The sequence below is a fragment of the Parambassis ranga genome, chromosome 1, assembly GCF_900634625.1.
Source record: "Parambassis ranga chromosome 1, fParRan2.1, whole genome shotgun sequence".
NCBI classification, from domain to species: domain Eukaryota; kingdom Metazoa; phylum Chordata; class Actinopteri; family Ambassidae; genus Parambassis; species Parambassis ranga.
The window spans coordinates 4,306,537-4,328,504 of record NC_041022.1 but is presented as its reverse complement, the minus strand read 5'-3'; positions in this window follow the sequence as shown (position 1 = coordinate 4,328,504).

Sequence of the window (21,968 nt, the reverse complement as noted above, 5' to 3'; positions counted from 1 at the left end):
TTGTTTTTATTTTGGGTGAGACATGTGTGAAGTGAGACAGCAGCTGTCACCGTCTGTCTGAAACATATTTACTGTAGATGTGAGGATCATGCTGCTTCCTGTGAGTCACAGTCAGACCCAGAGGAGTCCGGCAGGTGATTGGAGTCACCATTAAACAGAATATGTTGTGAGTGTTTCAGAGAAGTGTAGAAATGTGCTGGAAGATGACGACACATCTTTGTGTCGGAGACGGTCTTTGTGTCGCAGACGGCTCCTCGTGGCCTCCCGCCAGATTACATAAACACACTTTCTCTCATTACTCTGGAAAAACTCTCGGGTGTGGTCGACTGTTTGGCTGCTTCAGGACGCCAGCATGCGTCCACATGTCCCCTGTAGGACAACCAAAGCTTGGACAACATGTTGGTCTGTCATGTCCTAAAATTAGATTAAATGAAGTTAAATTATAAAATCCAATAAATCTTTCCTCGACACCTAAAACTTAACCAGCCAATCAATAGAGGGCCGAATGTAAGACACTGATATCTGTCAGGGTATTGATGAGGGCTTTCTGCCTGATGGATCACCTCCTCTCTGATCACCTCGTCACCACGTGATGTGACGCGCCCCACATCCACGGCCGCCCGGCCTGACTCTGAGCTCTCGCTGCTATAATTGGCTCCTAATGCCTTTATGAAAGCTCCTCTGGTCTGCTGATCCTCTGGTCTGCTGATCCCCCAGCAGCTCTTACAGGACGGAACACACTCACGGTCAGAGTGACATGTTCTGTTCATGCTGACACACACACAGAGAGACGGACTGCAGACACCCTGAAAGCAGAGAGCGGGAAGCTGTCAGCAGGAGGAGGACCACAGGTGAGCCGTCCTCTCCACTCTGAGTGTGTGTTTGTTTGTGTGTGTGTGTCTGCACCATGTCAGTGAGTGTGTGTGTAGTTTGTTTTTCTTAATAACCGAGGTTTCTGGGAAACGTGCCACAGTCTGGAGCTGATATGAGCAGGGAGTATGAGGCAGAATGAGCTCAGCAGTGTGAGGCCGGGCTGGAGCGTTGTGTTTCTAAAACCCAGCTCTGTCTGAATGCTAGCAGCTCTCTGGCTGTTAGCGTTGAATCTTTTAATTAACAGCACTGATGCTGAGCTAACTAACGACCCGTAAATGAGGTTCAGAGAAGCTGTGGTCAGACCTCTGTGTACTGAAGTTAGCATGCTAACCAGCTAGCCCTTGTGTAACAGCGTTTCTAGCATAGAATCCTGTATGAGGGTCTGCTGGATCAGCTACATACTGGTGGAGCGGTGCATCCACTCAACTCAGCTTCCTGTCTTCCTCTGCAGGATGAAGCCCAGGTGCCGCCTCCCCGCCGTGGACAGACTTCCTACCATCAGTGAGATGCAGGAGAGCGACATCGAGGACGCAGACCTGTACTACCCCACCCACACCATGGAGGAGTACGTGGACTCCATCAAGGAGCTGTCCCATCCGGCGCCCTTCCCCCTCCACGGACCCCTCAGAGGCCACCGCCGCTGGATGGTCCGCACGCGAGGAGCGCCCGGGGCTCCGTCCATGTTCACAAACTCCATCAGGACCTACGCGCCCTGGATCCCGATCGACCCCTCAGATGTGTCGCTCACATTAACTGACCAATCAAACAGTGATGTGTCACTGAGGTCCAGACACAACCTGCTGGACCTGTTGGCCGGAGAGTCGCTGTTTGCGGGCCTGGCGTGAGGACGTGGACGGAGGACGCCAGCTCCGTGATTCATTATGTGAGACGGAGCTCGCAGACGTAGTCCCCTTTGAAGCAAGATAAGATGAGAAAAATATCAAGAAGAGCAAACACATGAGTGCAGCCTGCCTGTGGCACCGCAGCACTGAACAGCTGCATGGGGCCCTGCAGCCACCAGGGGGCCCCGTGCAGCCACCAGGGGCTCTACAGCCACCAGGGGGCCCCGTGCAGCCACCAGGGGCCCCTGAACATCCGTCGTCAGGTTTTACAGCCTGATATAAAGATTAACTACACTCCCAGATTTTTTTCATCAGACTTTAAAATTATATATAAAAGCACTCAGACCTTCAGCCACCAGGGGGCACTCTAAAAATATATAATATTATGCTCAGCTTTTTGATTTGATTTGTCTTTCTATCATTTGATGGACCCAAAAGTAAAAAAAAAGCCTCAACGGGCTCTAGATAGATATATTTACAAATATATTGTATTGTTGGGTTAAATATATCTAAATAAATGTCAGAATAGAAACAGGTGACGAAGCCTCCGTGGAGTCACCTGCTGGTTTCTGAAGCTGCTTTAGGACCTCGTTGGAGGCTCCGATCGCCGCCATGTTGCCCATTTTAATATGGGACTCTATGAGGATGGACTCACTGTTGGGGCCAGCCCCTACTGGTGGCAGTGTGAACTGCATTCTTTAGCACTTCTAAATGGACTTGTCTCCACAAAAACCAAACACCCCTCAGCCACCAGGGGGCGCCTGTCAGCATGAACTGAAAACAAGAATGTCTTTGAGCTCCTTCTTTGCTTCTAATTTTAATAACCAAACAAACACCCCAAGACTTTAACCTAACTACAGTTCTCTACACTGTAAAACATGTTTATTGTGTACATTGTGCAAAGTTCTGTCTATATGTAAAATATATTTTGTGGAGATAATCGCGTCCCGCCTGGCTGAGCCTGCGTCCTTCTTGCTGCTGCTCTGTGTTCGACCGTCTACTTTTACTTTCTTTTTCCCCAAAGTGCTGTGAGAAAGAAGAAAAGTGTCTCCAGCTGAATCTTGGCAGGAATCGAGCAAGTTCAATCCAACAAACATGTGGTGAGAGAGAGAGAGAGTAGAGCGACCCCCCCCAGAGACGTTTCCACAGAACAGCTCTTTTTTCTGACCCGACCTGCACTCATTGTGCAACACTGCAGCTCTGCATGAGCTGTAAGTCATAACATCCTGCAGGAAAACAGATGAATGTTCTGTTAGTGTGAAAACATAAGGTGAAATAGGGCTTGTTATGTTGCACAACATGTATTACAACAGTGAGGTGATGCTTCAGCAGTGCATGTCGCCTTTCTTTACATCAACCCACAGTGACGGCGAGCTGCAGATATAATCTGTTCTCTGAAAGCCATTAAATTAGGAGCCGAGTGAGCGACTGTCAGCGCCAAGACAAACTGCAGAGGAGCGATATGAACCAGAACCAGATGATATGAACCAGATCTGCTGTCGGTTGCAACATCTACAGAACACCGAGCTGTGCCTTCAAACATGCAGCACAAACCGGGCAGGAGCTACAAGAGCTGTGCTGCACACAGACCCAGACCCAGACACGCTGGAGAGAGTCAATCCAGCTAGAGTAGGATTGAATCCAGATCGCCTTTAAACTGGATACGTTCAGAGCTATTGTTAAATCTGGCTATCACACACACACGTGTCCACACTCAATCCAGTTTAGCCCGGCTTGTTTGTTGTCCTCCAAACCACTAGGTGGCGCCTCGTAATATACAGAGTCCGTTCAGGCCACGGCAGGACCGTGTGTGCATATGTTGTGCGTTTGTTTTGTCCCATGTCGCTCGTTCTTTCAGGTTTTTTTTGGTTAAAAAAGCAGTTTATTCCTTTTTAGCCCTGTGGAAAATAAACTTGTAGTTTGATGGTTGTTTACATGCGGCTTTTGTATACGACCCGGACACTGTCCCCGTGAACCTGAAGTATCACGCCGCTAGTGGGATTCGCTAGCCGCATTTGCATTCAGACCTGAGCCAGATGTAAGCCGATCCGGCTAGATCCACCTGCGAGAGGTGGACTGAAATCAATCTGGATATATCCAGATACGGCCCAAATCCTGCTCTAGCCGGTCTGATTTCCCCAGTGTGAACGGGGTCTAAATGTCAGCTTTTAATCTGGCTTCACCCTCATGTTGCTGACAAACTGATGTGTCTCACACACACACACACCGGTGTCTTTAATCTCATTATGTCAACACTCACGGCTGCTCTGTTCAGCTTCATGTAAGTCTGACTCCCATCTAAACTCAGTGTTGCAATCCCTGTCAGTTCACCTGCACCTGCAGCTCCTCTCACATGCTGCTGCACGTCTGAGGGTAAATGAGCCGTAATGATTGATCCTGTGTGTGTGGTTAATATGTGTTTTAATTTATACAAAGGACATATTTATATGAGGACATGAAATCTAATCTAATCTAATCCAGGTGGTTTCAGTTTTTTTCTGACCTCTAGGAGGCAGTGCTGTGGATGCTTTGTGTTTCAGTGTTAGTCACATTCATTGTATCCTGTGTGATCATATACTGAGGTCAGTCAGGTCCGGTATTGATGCTGTATCAGAGCTGAATGTAAACAGACTGATGTCCTCTGGTCTTTCTGACAGCTGAAGCTGATTTAGCCCATAAAACACTAGCATGCTGCTAACGGCTGCTGATTGGTCAGTTCAGATCAGGACTGATGGGGACAGGAGGTCCTCCCTCCATGGCAGCCGGAGTCCTCACATATATATATCTCTCAGCTCTGCTGCTGCTGGATGATGTGTCCAATCAGAGCGGAGGATGCTGTGGTGATGTCACTGATAGTTATAGAACAGGACTTTTATTGATTAGAAAATTCATAGAAAACATGATGTTCAGAATGACTGTTTGTTTACAGTTTTTGGCTCCATGTGGGACCCTGTTTTCTTCTGGACTGTCTCCAGAGCGCCCCCTGTGGGACAGGAGGTCCTCCTTGTAGAGCCTGTCCAGTCGTGCTGTCAGTGTTTGTTCGGTGCAGCTCTGGATGGATCAGCAGCCTCCTCCAGCTCGATGCAGCGACACTCAGACTCTCCTCTGAGTTTACTGAGCAAGTAAATAAAGACAGTGTGAGGTCATCTGAAGTGGAAACACATGAAATCAGTGAGGCCTCATGTCAGGATCCTGATCATTAAAGAGACGAAGCAGCACAGGGTGGGTAGAACAGATCTGTGTGGTTACAATAACACATAAACTGACATGTGCTCATTAAACACAGTAGGTGACGGCAGTGAAGCGGGCACAGCAGCTGATGGTGTGTCGCCGTGCAGCCTCCTTGTGCTCCTGTGCTCACATGTCTTTAGTGTTTTCACCGTCTGCAGGATGCAGCTGAGCTTTCGGATCCTTCTGAGTCAGTCTGACCAGGATTCACCGAGGACTTTCTGTGTTAAAGTGTGTGCAGCTCCCAGTCTGATGTGACCACACATGACCTCATGAACATTTACAGATGACTGTCGACCAGCTCTTCCTCACCACACTGATCTTTATCCTATATTAGCCTGCTTACATTCTGATCACTGATTGGATGAATCCTCCACCTGTTTCCTGTTGGGGTATTTCAAACTATGATGATGATGATGTTTGTTCCTCTCTCTCTCTCTCCTTCATCCTCTCTGTCCTGTCTCCCTCTTCTTCTCCTCCTCCTCTCTCTCCTTCATCCTCTCCGTCCTGTCTCCCTCTCCTCCTCCTCTCTCTCCTTCATCCTCTCTGTCCTGTCTCCCTCTCCTCCTCCTCTCTCTCCTTCATCCTCTCTGTCCTGTCTCCCTCTTCTTCTCCTCTCTCTCTCTCCTTCATCCTCTCTGTCCTGTCTCCCTCTTCTCCTCCTCCTCTCTCTCCTTCATCCTCTCTGTCCTGTCTCCCTCTTCTTCTCCTCTCTCTCTCTCCTTCATCCTCTCTGTCCTGTCTCCCTCTTCTTCTCCTCTCTCTCTCTCCTTCATCCTCTCTGTCCTGTCTCCCTCTTCCTCTCTCTCTCTCCTTCATCCTCTCTGTCCTGTCTCCCTCTCCTCCTCCTCTCTCTCCTTCGTCATGTCTCCCTCTTCTTCTCCACCTCTACCCGGCCAACTGTCAGCAGGAAGGTTCTCCTTATGAGCCGGGTCCTGTTCAAGGTTCCTTCCTGTTAAAGGGAGTTTTTCCTGACCCTGTTGATCTTAAGGGGGTTCAGGTTCTGGGTCTCTGTGAGAAGCTTTGAGACAGTTATGATTGTTAAATCTGCTACACCATCCCACCTGTGAGCAGGTAACCAGTCATTGCTTCCATTCATACATTATATAGACACTTCACACTTCTGAACAATCAGCTCCTCCACTTTTTTCCAGCTCAGATGAGGACATCATGTCTGCTGCAGAATGTGATTTAAAGGTTAAAAAACCTAAAGAAAAGATGTATATTCATATTGTTATATATATGTGTGGAAGCTCACCTGGACCATGTGTGTTATATATATCACATGTTCATGTTTGAACTCCTATGAAGACATTAACTTTCCCCCTTCTTGACAGGATTCTGTATAAATAATGGTGACACACAGTTTAATGTGGCCTGTTCAAAGTGTGTGTTGTGTAGGATCTGTTTTTGTGGATCATTTTTCCTTGAGATGAAGTCATTTACAGTTCTTGTAAACAGTGTCAGTTTGTTATTGCTCTAATTTGATAAGAATGACAAGAATGTAAAATACTCATAAACAAGCAGAGACTGAGTCAGTGAGGCTTGAGACAGATGAAGGATCATTATGGTTATGGTGTGTTCTGTTTGAAAGATAGACCTCATGTCCTAAAACATTATTATTATTATGCTAACTTAGCCTCACTGACTTGATCTAGCCCTCTTTGCAGTCAGTCACACATTGGTTATAAGCAAACTCCCAGTAAGGCTGCAGGTCCTGATGGGCTCAGCCCTGCTCAAAGCCTGTGGAGTGCTTCACCATGAGCCTGAGTCTTCAGAGGGTCCCTGTGCTGTGGAAGACGTCAGACTACCGACCAGTGGGACTGACGTCACACATCATGGAGACCCTGGAGAGCCTCATTCTAGAACAGCTCCGGCCTTCTATTAGGCCTCACCTGGACCCAGTTCGTACCTACCAGCCCCAGCTGGGAGTGGAGGATGTCTACTGAACTGTGTCTACACCCACCTGGACAAGCCAGCGAGCTTCTTCTTCTGGGTGAGAAACTGAAAGCGATGCAGGTGGATCCCCCCCCCCTTGTGTCATGGATTGTGGACTATCTAGCTGGTAGACCACAGTATGTGCATATGCAGCGGTGTGTGTGGTTTTCTGATGACTCTGCCATGTATCAGCAGGGTGGAGAGTCTGAGTACAGGACTGTGGTGGACAGCTTTGTCACATGGTGTGAGCAGAACCATCTGCTGCTCAATGAGGCAAAGACAAAGGAGGCAGCAGACTGAAAGCAGCGGACACAACCAGACTCCATAAACTGATCAGAAGGACCGGTGGTGTGGTGGGGGTGGAGCCGGACTCCCTGACAGCAGGGTCAGACAGAAGGATGCTGTCTGAGCTGCAGGGATCCTGGAGAACCTCCTATCTTCCATCCTCTCCACCACGTGCTGCTGAGGAGCAGGAGGACTGATCCCTCCAACATTATTCTAACCTGTCTCTGGTCATGCATGGAGGGATTCATGAAGTCTTTTCTGATTCTGACGAGATTGCAGCATTAACACACGTAAATAAATTCAGCATCTCCTGCAGCGACATGCAGGGATCTGCTGAGTGAGCGTCAGCCGCTCACCTGTTGTGAAACACCTTCCCTGAGTAGGCACTGGGAAAGTGAAGCGTTCCCACGCTGTGAGCTGATGCCTGTCACAGCGTGCTCACAGAGCGAGGCCTGTGAAGACAGGAGCAGATCCACCGTCAAGACTGGGTCCCATTAAAACAGGTGCTGGCCCACTTCCACCCCCCTCCCCTCTCCCCCCTCCCACCGTGACGCTGCAGTGTGTCATCAGGTCATGTGGCTTCCAGTAACAGACTGAAGGAATGCAGCTTCTTTGAAGGATAAGGTTTAACATGCTTCTTTCTATAAAGTTTCCTTTAAATCAGACCTTCACTTTCTGTCTGAGCGTCTGCTTGAGTCAGAGTCCCACAGTTTATTCAGCGTCCGGACATGTTTGTTGTTACTGTTACTATCAGCATCATCCACTTATCCTGTTTGTAACTTTCTCCGTGTCAGGCTCCTGCCTTACTCTATCTCCTGGTGTCTCTGCTGTGTGAGAGTGGAAATTCCTGAGGATTGTTAGGGTCAGACTTGACGGGAAGCAGCGTGGAGCTTTGGGAAAACCCACTCAGCTCAGCCCTATAAAACGCAGGCGGAGTGGCCTCAGCTCCTCACTCCTCTCTCTCACTCTCTCTCAGCTCTCACTTTCTTGAGGGAACAATGGCCTGCTCTCAGAGAAGCTGGATCCTCGCGCTGGCTGTTGTGGCTGCAGTTTGCTTGGAGTTCTACCAAGGTAAGTCACAGCAGGAATTTAGCCGTTTTAAACACATTTTTTTAAGGTTTTGCTGCGACTTTTGCTGAAGCTGCAAACTTTTTCCCTGCAGCTCAACACACTCTGGGACGCTGCTCGTGTCCCTCCACCCAGAAGTTCATCAAAGCCAACATAACAGACTTCCAAGTGCTGGAGAGGTGGTCCGGCTGTGATAAAACTGAATTCATGTAAGTTTAGAAGTTGTTTGGAATTTCCGGGCGGCTCTGAAGCTCATCAGCCGTGCTGACGTGCTGCTTTTATTCCTCAGAGTGACCATAAACAAGCCAGACAACTCCACAGAGAAGGTCTGCATGAACACAGAGGGGAGGATGGCCAAGGCCTTTCTGAAGTGCTGGGAGAGGTGAGTTCAATCAGCCTAATCAGCTGCATGTCAGCATGTTTTTGCCTCGGCCCCACAGATGCAGCATCGGATGGTACTTTGTCCGATCCTCCTGCAAACATGAAGCGTTTTTATTACAGAATCTCCTGACACATCAGCATGTGACTCCTTCCAGATGTTCTGCATTAAGTCCTCTGGCCTAACACCAGCTTTTCCTCCCACGCTGCTTTCAGGATAAACAAGGAAGAGAGCCGTAAGATGGAGTGCATCGAGAGGAAGAGGAAGGCAGAGGACAAGACCTCAGAGGACTGATGGGCCCGGGAATGCCCAGAGGAGAACTTTCACTGAAGTCCTGCATGAGTGACAGCCAGAGCACTGAGAAGACGAGGAGCCCAGGAGGAGCAGGAGGAAGAAGAGCAGGAGGAGCAGGAGGAGGAGGAGGACCCACAGTGGGCAGATATATATAGATATATATCGCAAGTCTGTGTAAGAAGGCCAATGTTGATACACTCTTATATTTTGTACTTCATCTTGACACTATTATTTATGTGGATTTATTTATTCTAAAAGTTTTATTGGTGTAATTTTTGATTTTTTTACAAATGTCTAAACAAATAAAAAAAAAAGATTTTTATACAACTCTGCTCGTCCTGAGTTTCTGTTTATGTATTTCACCATGCTGACCGAGGAAATCTGAAATTATGAGCGGGGGTTAATATCGAAAGAAAAAAGACATTTCTGATTGATTTTATTTCCTGGGAATGAAGTTGGAGTTTTAATAGGAAGAAAAGTGCGGGTCCATCTGTTCCCGTCTGGCATTTATGAAGACTGCTAATGAAACCTGTGGCTCAGCAGCAGCAGCAGCATCAACACATGAACAAACTGTTATTATTCTGCCGAGGAGACTCAGCTGGCACTAGATGACACTGATGTGACTTTGTTGCAGGGCCCAACAAATTAATTGTCATCGCAGAAAAAAAAGCGCTGGCTCCTCGGGGAGAAAGAGGCATGATAACAATGAAATGATGCCTATGAGAATATCTGACCACAGCTGTGTGCAGCAGCTGCAGGCCGGGTGACTTATGGCTGCTGAGGTTTTACTGCAGGAAATACACAGTGACAGCAGAGAAACATCCTGCAGAGAGCAGCGAGCAGAGCCGAGGCCTCGAAGCACACGTCCTTTTTACCGCTCCGTCTCTGACGGGCACGCTGATCCCACCTCATCTGTAAATCATCTGTTTAACCACATTATGTTATGAGCCTCAGTCAGGTTTCAGGAGCAACAGTAAAGACAGACAGTGTTAGTGTTGAGCATGCTTTGTTTACAGGTTGTGTATCTGCAGTCAATCTGCAGAATTTGAATATATTAATGAATGTTAATTGATTTTTATTGGCAGTGTATGAACTGTGATATGCTCCTGACTTAGCTGCTAACTGCTCACTAAAGCAGGAAAATGCTGAATGGATAATTTCATCCAAACTCCTGAGGAGTATCTGATGCTAAATGAGTTAGCTTGATTAATGTTGCAAAGTGTGGCTGAGTTAGCAGTTAGCAGGAAAAGATAGCTCAGTAACACTACCATTAGCCAAATATAGTCATCAGTTATAATAAGCAATCAATAACCAATCCATGCAATGTCACTAAAGCACAGCTAGCGTGCAGAGGTTATGTTTACCATGTTAGCTCAGCAGCTGAGCAGGTAACCGTGGATTTCATATTAAATGATGTCGTGATTTTAGCTAGCTACTTAAAATAAATTTCTCAGTCTACCTTTTGTTATGTATTCACATTTTCAAGTGTCAATATGATGATTGGTTATCTTAATTTTATAGTTTTTATTTGAAAAATATTTCAGCCAATCACCAACGTCAGTGTTGACCTTGTGACCTTATTTCCACTTCCTGTTTTTTTTTTTTAACGCTGTAACCAGGAGTAACGGAAGCTAGTAGAGGCTAGCTCGCAGGTGAGGCTAACATGCGTCACGTAGGCGCAGGCACGCTGCTGCGTCGCGCTCACTGCGGGATTTACGTGAGGAGGAGGCCCCGCCCACGGCCGCGAGTCATCCCCAACTGTTTAAAGATCAAAGTTAAGATGGCGGCGCGGATGTGGAGGCTGCAGACCGCTGCTGCTGCCGCTGCTGCTGCTGGACCAGAGTCAGGACACCAGTGGACCGGACTCAGGACAGCTGCGGACCGGACTCAGGACACCAGTGGACCGTGACGTGTGTGTGCCCGCGGCCTGGAAACACCGCTGACTTCTGGTGAGTTGTGAAGATTCTTTCTGTCTCTGTGTGTTTGCTGCAGCGCTGCTGGGTTAACACACGGCAGCTGGTTGTGATTCCAGTGTTTTCTGCGGCCTCTGCTTGAATTTATTGGTTCCATTCAGAGTGTTTATATATTTATATGCTGGCTAGGTTTGGCTGTATCCACGTGACACAGTGCTTTTATGGTTCTGGTTCTTGTTTGGAGCACTTTGAGGTCTTAATTAATTTGCCTCTGGTGTTAGTTTTGTGTGTTAGCCAGCAAGCTAACGAGCCCTTGTTGTCAACACACCTGAATGAATCTGAGTCTCCCGTCTTTACGCGTCACCCGTTACGTCACCCACAGGTGTGTGAGGAGCCTGTTTGAGTCTGTGGCTGTCCATCATCTGAAGGACACAGTCTGTGGGGACGTGTCCTCTGAAAGACAAACACTGTTGAATGCCTGTTCTGTGGAGGACTTCCTGTTTTCTGATGATATGCTTCCTCTGTTGCCTAGCAACCCGCAGTTAAAAGTTTACTCTTCAGCTCAGTTGCAGTATTTTGTCCTATAAAGATGTCGGGCCTCTTATGACTTTAATGTTCTGTCCTTCATGTCTTCATATCATGAAAATGATTTGGACACAGCTGCAGCCATTATTGCAGTGATGTCATTGAGGCCAGGCGGTTGCTAGGGTTGGAGCCCACCTGTCAATCAAAGCGCTCCCACTAACTTTATATACACCAGGTTGTAAATGTGTGTATGTCCATATGGAAAGACGTCCCGTGTGGTTGTCTCCCGCTGTCGGACGGCTCAGATCATCTCTCAGGCTGACGAGAGGTGAAGCCTTGATGGATGAGATAATGTACATCGCTCTGTGCTCATCCCAAATAAAGGCAGCGCTTTTATCCCTGCCTGTCTGTCAATGAATGCTAACGTGGAGATGCTGAGTGGGTTATTGATCGAGCAGCGGCCCGCTCTACCTCTCGGCTCTCCAGCCAGCCTTCCTCCCGGTGATCAGCCGAGCAGACACGTTTTGATTTTTGACCATTAACTTTGGCCGGAGAGATAAAGTTTAGTGGAGAGTATCAGAGCTGCTGCGGCTTCACCCGGGGGAAATCAGAGCGGCCCGGCCCGGGTCAGAGCGTGAGAGTGTGGGAGAAAATAGATCCTCGATAAACCCACTCGCAGAGTCTGTGCTCAGCTCGTCTGGCCAATCACACACACACACACACACACAACAAACATATGCTAACGCTACATCAGGAAGCTTTTCAGCTGCAGACTGAATTTATTTACTTCTCAAAGAGGTTTACACACACTCTGCTGCACACACACAGAGCTACACACAGCGACGGAGTGTGTGTGACAGGACAGCGGTGCAGAGAGATAACAGAAGAGCAGGAGGCTCATTAAGAGCGTATTCAGTTCATTTTAGTTTAAAGCTCCAGACCTTGGTTACATCACTGAGTATATGTAGTTAAGTACTGCACGCCAATGTTATTCATATAAGAAATGAACATGTATTAAACAGCTGAGAAAACAGAGGCAGCAGCAGACATAAACTCCTTGGTGTGGAGTTCAGGCTCTGCAGGTTCTTTGGCAGTTTGTTCCTGATATTTAGTGCACAGAAACTAAAAGTTCACTTCTGACTCTGGGGGACAGCTGAGCTACCTCAGAGGATCTGAGCCCTCTGGTGTACTTGGACTGTAGTGAGGTCCACTCTCTGAGAGACTTGTGTACAGACCGGAGAACAGGAGCTGCAGCTGTCTGGATGACTGTTTAGGCAGACCTGTAAACACACAGTTAACATCAGTCCAGCCTGCTGAGGGTTAATGCACGGACATGTTTTTAAAGGTTTCTCAGGTTCGTGGGCTGGTCTGTGGCTTCACTCCCTGACTGAAGCTGACCCTCACTCACTCCTCTTTGGCACCGAACAACAAGGATCAGACTTTCACAGCTGAGGAGTGTCAGAGCTTCACAGGGTGCTCCTGTAGCTGTAACCTGGAACCATGTGGGGGCGCCAGAGAGTTGAGTTATCCTGTGCAGCTTTAAAACTGAGGGAGTGAGAATGTCAGGCGTGAATACAGTGTGCAGGCTGTGGTGGTGAAATGTGTGACAGGTTTCTATGTGATGTTACATACAGTAGTTGTTGCACAGGTTGATTAATTGATTGGATTAATTATCTACTAAACTTGGAGGCATTTTGAAGTGTGAGCAGCATGAGGAGGGTCAGAAAGTGTGAGAGGAGAGGTGTGCGCCCTCTCTGTATATACGCTGTGCAGTGACAGCCAGGTAAACTCTTCGCTGTGCCAGGACTCCCAAGACCATAGTCCGTCATTCTGGTTCAGGTTTATTAATCGCAGCAAAGTGTGAAACTGAGACGGCAAATATATCTGATTACTGCTGTGTTTAACGGCTCTTCAACAGTCAGAACACATTTTATGAACTTATCATATAAAGAATGGGCGCTAACATCAATGTCTCATAAAAACAAAATATTATTTTTACAGTCCAATAAACGTAAAAATATAAACTAAAGAATCAACAGGTTGGAGAGTGGCATATGTCTCATTAAGAGACATGTGTGTGTACCTGTGTGCACGTACCCATGACGGTGTGTGTAGCTATACATGTGTAGGAGTGGGAGAGCAGAAGAAGAGGAGTGATTTATTAATTAATTAAATTTATGTACAGCGCGAACAATAAGAGAATAAAGCTGCTCGTCCCTGAAGCTGTGTCGCTACTCTGTGCTTCCTGACTACGGCGGGGAGGTTGAAGCAGGAAGGTTTAACACATAAGTAACACAAAGACTACAATGAGTAGTAATTTATCTGCTTATTATTACATCGTTTTGACCTGATTATTTTGAGCTGAAATTAATCACACACTCGGGTCTGTCGGCTCTGACAGCATTTTTATTCACGTGCATCAGCGCAATATCACAGCTCTGGATTTCCCCAAAATATCCCCTCATCTAGTGATATCAGCACAAAACCTGTTGAGGAATATTTAGACCATTGTTTTTGTCATATTTACAGACATCATGTCGCTCTGCACATGTCCTGCGACACTGAACACAGGAGCGCTGCTTCGCTGAATGACGTAGTTGATCTGTGACACTTTATTGATCCGCGAGGGGAAATTCAGGATGCAAACTTTTTCCCGTTGTCTGTTTTCATGAAACGCTGCCACACTGCAGATGTCTCTGACATGATAGAGGAGGACTGACTTAAATGACACAGAACTGACTTAAAACTACAGAAATATTCAGCAAACCACCGGCCGGGTGCTCTCCGTCTATCTGTCTCTAGTGGGTCGGGCTAAACCAAAGTAGTGGAAACAAGGGGGGTGTACCTGGTACATTCCTCCTAATAAAATAACACGCTACAAAAAGTTAACCAATCAGAATTTTGGTCGAGCCAGAACGTAACGACTAATAAATCGACCAGTCGACCGGGAGGTTACAGCCCTATACCTGAGTTTGTCATGAAATAAGAAGGAACTTTGTTCTGTGTTTTGCACCTGGAGAAACGTTTCTCTGTTCTCGTGGAATAACATTCAATAAGACATATAGACTCGGCTACAAACCATGTGCATGTGTTATCATATGAAATGATGGAACATCAGTTCAGACTGTCCTAAAACGACAAGCTGCAGCATGTTCACCAGAACATTACCATGATAACGGCTCACAGGGCTGGTGTCTTGAGCAGCGAAACATCTTCAGGAACATTCTACGAGTCCAGCTGCCTTACTTCAACCTTAAGAAAAGGTTCATCTTCATCAGCAGGCGTTAGCTCGGCTCCAGTTTCCTTCCTTTACATCTTTTATGTGTGTTATAACTCTGGTGTCTTAGATGTAGAGCTCTACTGGCTCCACAATGATGAAGACATCAGTGTTAGCACAGAAATGCTAGCTCGGCTACATCAGTCCTACTTTTTCAGTTTGCTTTGTGACATTCGTTTTGATTTTTAGTTTGGATGCTGTTTCCACAGACTGTACAGCTGCACTGTACTCGTCCTGCATGTTATGAAGTGTGTCCTCTGCTCCTATCGTTTTAGAGCTTTTACACAGATGGAGGACATTATATAGGGGAACACACACATATGAGTGTGATCAGATACCAGCATTAATGATGCTCCCATCAGCAGCTGTAAGAACTCTGAGTGTGTGTGGGTGTGGGAGTCAGACTGCTTCCACTGATCCTTTACATGTTGTGGGCCTGAGCAAACGCTCCCCTAATCCTCACTCCTCTCGTCCTCTCAGGGCGAGCGGCGCTCTCGAGGTGTCGGCTTTCTTCCTTTATCGATCAGCGAACATGAAGTATAAAGGCGCTGTCGTCCTGACGCCAGGTGTTTCAGCTGTTATTACACGGCTCTCCCCGGCTGTCAGGCCAGTGGAAGCTCTGTGAAGTGATCTCTCTCTCGCCAGCAAGGCAAACACTTCACCATCTCCACGCCATTAACAGCGTTGGATCGGGGGAAGCGCTTCATGTTGGCTCAGTCGCTGCTGATAATTTGTCAGGCACTTTGTAAAGGCTGCGACAAGCGTGTTTAAATTTTAAAAATTCTGCGGCAGGGAGGCTGCATTTTATTTCCATGGTATTATGTGTCGCTCTGCGCAGCTTTGAAGTTTATATATAGCTGAGCGAGTGGAGGGAATAAAGACCAGTGCTACTGTCTGCCATGAAACAAAATGCACTCCAACAGATCGAATCAAAGTTGTGTGAGAGCTGTCGCTCCCGCCTCTGTAGTCCCACACATCCATCACATGGAGAGAAACTTTTTTTTAAAACAACACGCAGATTGTTCCTCCTGATATTTTATTTATGTGGATGGAAACCACCCAGCTGCTTGTTGATGGAGCTGTCAGACAAAGGGGAACGTGTAAATTGGCCAAACATGTTTGTGTGGTGCAATATTAATGGAGCGGAGGCTTTCATGTGCTGCAGCTCCGCTGTCCACCTGCTCACCCCTGAGTGTGGACGGCGGAGCTGCCGAAACCTGAAGAAGACTTCTTACATGGTAATGTGTCGGGACGTGACTGGTGTCAATTATACATCCAATCATGTGTTTTTAAGGTGTGTGTGAGCTTTAGCAAGCATTTCCAAAGCTCCCAGAGTATGTTTGTAGTTCAGCTGCTAATAACGCACTCTTATATTTCAGTTTTACTTTTTGTTTTACCATTGTACCATTTTTATAGTATATTTTAAGACATATTTGCATAATTGAATACACATTTATGCATCACTGTTCATTCTGTAGTAGGGCTGTGTATTGGCAAGAATCTAGCGATGCAATACATATCACGATACACATGTCACGATACAATATGATATACGATATATCCCGATACTGTAACAAAGACGATATATTGCGATTATGTGTGTATATGTATACACGCCTCTCGTATCTCATTGTCGGTGTCAGCCATATTTAGTGTCAACATTGACTAGACAACGACACATTGACAACGACTAGAGAATAAACAACAACATCATGTGGTGGCTTAAGCAGAGCTGCTTAAAGAGACAGTGTGCACCACAAAAGTAAGACTCTGAAATGAATGTTTGCTCATAAATAATAAAAAAAAAAACGATTTGGCCACAACTTAAATCGATTACAGTATCCCCAAATAAAATATCGCGATATTTCACAGAATCGATTTTTTCGTACACCCCTATTCTGTAGATGTACTCACATGATGAGTTCGAGTCCTCAGTGTGTATTCTGAATGTTAGCATGTTAGCACTTCCTGTCCCCTCAGTGTGTGTTCTGAATGTTAGCATGTTAGCTCTTCCTGTCCCCTCAGTGTGTTGTTGTTGGTCAGATGTGTGAAATAAGGTCTGTGGTTAACAGGAGCTCAGCAGGTTTTTATTCTACCACACACACACACACACACACACACACACACACACACAGTAAATCCCACTGATGACTGTTTACTGTCTGAACAAAGGCTACATGCTAAATTTGGCTAAATGGGACTACAGACGATGTCATTAAAGGTCATCCAGGTGTTTGTGCTGTAGAAGAGGTCAGAGCAGTGAACCTGGTGGTGCTGATGGTGTAGTCATGTGACCATGTTTATAGTGTAGCATTAGCTTTTAGCTACTTTGCCAGGACAGAAACCGCCAGTTGAATGCTGTTTGTATTGGTGGTATTGATCTGTCTATGAGCAGCAAAGTGATTGATTTGGGTAAATGACATCTCTGTTCATCATCATTGTTAGCACATGACTAAAGCTGCATCAAGCTACATTTAATGGTTAAATGTGTAAGAGTCAGTGTTGTTGTAAGTGTGTGAATTGTAATACCCTTCATTGTTTCCATAATTGACAGATTAACAGTGTTTACTGGCCTGTTTTGGATATTTTCACCTGACAGTTCTGATGATGGCATGAGTGTGTGATGGTGTGTGTGTGTGTGATGGTGTGTGTGTGTGTGATGGTGTGTGTGTGTGTGTGTGTGATGGTGTCCTGGGTGCGTGTGTGTGTGTGATGGTGTCCTGGGTGTGTGAGACAGCCTGAGGCTGAGGGAGATGGACCTCTCTGCCCGCACAGGCTGTCAGTCATGGCTACTCCCAGCTCCATAAATAAAGGATGGTGCATCCACCCCAGCTGCTCCCTCTCAGTGCTGACCGGACGCCTGGAGTCACGGAGCCGCCGCCGCGCCGCTTGTCATTTTAAGTGCAGACGGGGAGCGCGGAGTCACAGAGCCGCTCCACAGACTTCATAACTACTGAGTAAACACAAAATCCACTGGCCTGTGACTCTGCAGGCTGAAGGAATGATCCGGCCTCATGGGACGCACAGCATAGATATGTCTCCAAAGGTGTGTGTGTGTGTGTGTGTGTGTCATGCATGGTTACAGTTATCTGCAGCCAATCAGAGTGATGTGCTTTCTTTGCTCTGCTGGCGGATTTGGAATGATTGTTTTAATCATAGTCGTAATAGGCGCTCTGTACGCTATGCAAATAATATCTCAATCAAATAGATTGGATTTTCTTCCACCTGATGGAGCGCTGGCCGGCTCTGGAGCCGCATGTGGCTTTGATTTACAAGGAGGGGGTGGGTGGAGGACGGGGGGAGAGAAAGCAGAAATACAACAGGCTGCCTGGGGATTGTTTCTGGTCACTGGTTCAGGTCCCAGGCTGCTGACGCCCTCTGTCAAGCTGTTGAGATGCAGTGTGAGATGCAGCAAACACAAATCCTCCCAGCCGCTCTCTCACTGTCTTACACACACACACACACACACACAGTGTAAACTGTTATCCTCCTCTGTGTGCTGCTGAATTTGCATGTCACGGAGCGGAGGCTTTACACGACACAGCCGTATTTTCTCTGCCTGCGTTCTGATCCCAGCACACTGCACATGTTGCAGAATAAGGCAGCTGCTAATATATTTTTGTTGATCTGAACATAAAGCTCACTTTAACCCTATGAACACAAGAAGCTGTCAGTGGATTTGAAATGCTCATGCTCATTAGCAAAATGACCAAATCTTCTACATCTGAGTTAAAAATAAGTTAATAAGCACTATAATACCATGTACTGTAAAGGCTGTAACAACATCTTTGTGGAAAAATGTACATATATTTAGTTTATTCATTCATTTTTGTTCTGGCTTCTGTCTTTAGCTGTGTTAGCTGCACACAGACATGTCTGAGTTGTCTTTGTACACACGAGCAGCAGTGAACACCAAATGGAAATCAGCACTAACGATGAGTGACAGTCTTCAGAGTTTATTATTTAAAATGCAGGAAGTAAAAATAAGAAAACTAAAATCATCTCATGAAACGGAAAACAACGTTATGCCTTATTTATTCTTATTTATGATTCATGCTTCGAACAGGGTCCTGCAGAGTTGATTTAATTAAAGACATGTGGTTAAATGTAATCTGATACTCCCTGTATTGCCTGGCCCCGCACCGCCCAATCTTCACCTGTAGGGGGCAGCGACACCCTCCTCTCCGGCTGCTCCCTCATCAGCATGCTGCTGGAGCTCCGAGCACTCGCCACCTCTCGCTGCGCCCACTGTACGGGGAGCCGTGGCTTACAGTGTTGAATTCATTAACCTTTTCGCCACTCCCATCGAAAGTGCACGTCGCCACTGGAAATAACCCCTCAGCACTTGGAGCAGTTTAGTGACAGAGGGCCGCAGACGGCAGAAAAAAGGGGGCAGGACCCCATTTGTTCTTATCTAAAAAAATGTCATTTCACATCAGGCGGTTAGTTATTCAGCGGCGCAGGGCGTGTTTACGGGTGTGATGCACAATCACAGGCTGTGGCTAGGTTGACATGCTACGCTATCAGACAGGCGGCACATTTTGGATAGAAGTTATAATTGTCTGACTTGAGCCTGTCTGATGGGCTTCCTGCACGTGTGAGGGAGCTTTCAGGAGCTGTTTGTGTCAGTTTGACCACTGGACATAAAACACAAAGACACACACCACAAACACACACAGTGACACCGTGAGAGCCTCACACTCACAACACAACACAAAAACTGCAGCCTCTGCTCCACCAGGGAGCAGCAGGAAGTAGAAGCTGAGCTGATGTAAACACAGCAGCCACCACGGCGAGCCTCACCGCACCCAGCTGCACGTCTGTCAGCACCAAACCAGCCGGTCCAGCTGGACGGAGGCGTCCAGAACTCTGTCTCTGAGCCACGTCTCTGTGAGGACAAAGACGCAGCGGTCTCTGAACTCCCACCGCCGAGTCCGGATAGGAGACATTTATTCAGGGAGGAGACATCAGAGTGCAGGACAGAGCGGGCGGCCGAGCACGGAGCCTCCTCTTCCTCACACAGAGACATCAGGCAGCGTGGAGGACTAGAAGCCTGGTCCCTGCAGCCAGCAGAGAGCACGGAGCCTTTGTAGTTTAGGGCAGTAAGTGGGCGTGTGGCCTGCAAGTAGCTGGTTAGCATGCTAACTGCAGTCATACAGTTAAATGCAACTCTTCCTCCTTCAGTGGCCTTAGGACAGACTTGAAGCTACATTGACTCATTTCACTCTCTAGTGGTTTGAAGTGGGGTTACATTTGACTTCAACAGACATCAGCGCTTATTTCTTCACAACCTGTTAATAACTCTTCGCTCAGACTCAGATTGCAGTTTTTATGTTGTCACTGAACCAACTTTCAAAATAGAATATGTAACTGGGCTCTTTCAGTTTCACTGCTCTGAATTTTTAACCACACACTGTGACTTTAACAGCTGAAAAATACCGCCCCCCTCCATCCATACGCTCAGAACTTCTGTCATGAACCTTTTTATTTGCCTGTGAGAAGGAAGCACTCGTTCTTCTCTTATAATCTTAAATATATAAGCACGCATGCTGCTAAATGTAATTTAATTCTTGAGCATTTAAGCAACCCTTACACAAAGAAATCACAATATTGTGACGCTGCGTTGTCACAGTTCATCATCAGGTGCCTGGAGGCTGACGCAGAGCAGACGCTGCACTGCAGCACAAATATTACATTACAACATTCCAACAGCTGACAGAAGTCAGCGTCTGTGTGAAACGGCGTCCGTGTGAATCTGTCCTGCAGGCACTGAAGTCTGCCAGAGAATTAGAGGCAGACAGCCCTGAGATCAAGAAGAATTAAAACCGCTACAGGAGGATGTGTGAGTCTCCAGTGAAGGGAGGCTAAGGCAGGAGACGGTTAGGCTGAGAGGAGGATCAAAAAAATCAAGTGACAAGAGGAGGTGGGAGAACTCCGAGTTTAAGTTAAGAAAGTTCCAGAGGGCAGCGCGAGGGCTAATGGGGAGGAACCGATGTGATGGGAAAGCTCTTAATGAGCAGGAATGAGAAGAGAGGGGGAGATGAAGGTGAGGCTGCGGGTGGAAAGGGCAGCCGGTCAGCGTCCGTGCATGGATGGTATTTAAAGACCAGGAAGTGTGTTTAAAGCAGGAGCTCCATATTCAAAGCAGCAGCAGTGGAACAGCTGTCAGGAGGAATGATGTGTGCTACATCATAAATGATCGAGCAATTAGCTGGATGCATAGTTCGTAACAGTAAAAGACAGAGTGGAGTCATGACATACACACAATACAAAGTAAGTACATAGGAAGTTTCCAGTATTTATGCTATAGATATATTTTTTAGCTTATAGTGCATTCATTTTTTAATTCAGCAGGAAAGCTCCCGTAAGTCACATCTGTACAGCTGAAGCAGCTGTGGCTCAGGTGGGAGAGTGGTTGTCCACCAACCAGAAGGTTGGAGTTTGACCCCCTGCCCGGGCTTCATGCCAGTGTTTCCCTGGGCAAGATACCCACCCCCCACCATAGACCCTGTTCACACTGGGGAAATCAATCCAGCTAGAGCAGGATTCGGGCCGTATCTGGATATATCGGATAGTTTTTTTTTTTTGTAGTCTGAACAACGTGAATCTGGATATATCTGGATTGATTGCAGTCCACCTCTCGGAGGTGGATCTAGCCTGATTGGCTTACATCTGGCTCAGGGCTGAACGCAAATGCGGCTAACGAATCCCACTAACGAGGTCATACTTCCGGTTCACAGGGACAGTGAACCGTTGAACTACGACAGCTTTGCCCCGAGTTTATTTTCCACAGGGCTACAAAGGAATAAACTGCTTTTTGAACCGGAAAAAAGCGAAAGAACAAGTGACACGGGACAAAAAAAAAAAAAAAACGCATGACGCATACTGCTACCTAGTGGTTTGGAGGACAACAAAGAAGCTGGGTTAAGCTGGATTGAGCGCAGACACGTGTGTGTGATAGCCAGATTTGAAAATAGGTCTGAACGTATCCATCTGGATTCAATCCTATTCGAGCTGGACTGATTTCTCCAGATTTTCTAGCAGTCCCCTCCAGTTTCCAGGCTTTTGACACTAACCTAATCAAAAAAAAAAAATTAAATAATTCTCACAGAGCTATGAGAGTGGTAGAACTTTAGCCAAACCAAGCCGAGTGGACCAGCAGGATATTATCACTCTGATAATCTTCAAGGCAAAGACTCTCTGCCGGACTGTTCTTTCTTTTTAAAGCGTCTTCCTGACTGAGCAGTAAGCCACACCCTTAATTGGTCCAGATCTCCCTGGTGCCCAATTTGAGCAGATCCTACTGTCTGTACTGTCAACCATCCCCGTGTAGCTCAGGTGGGAGA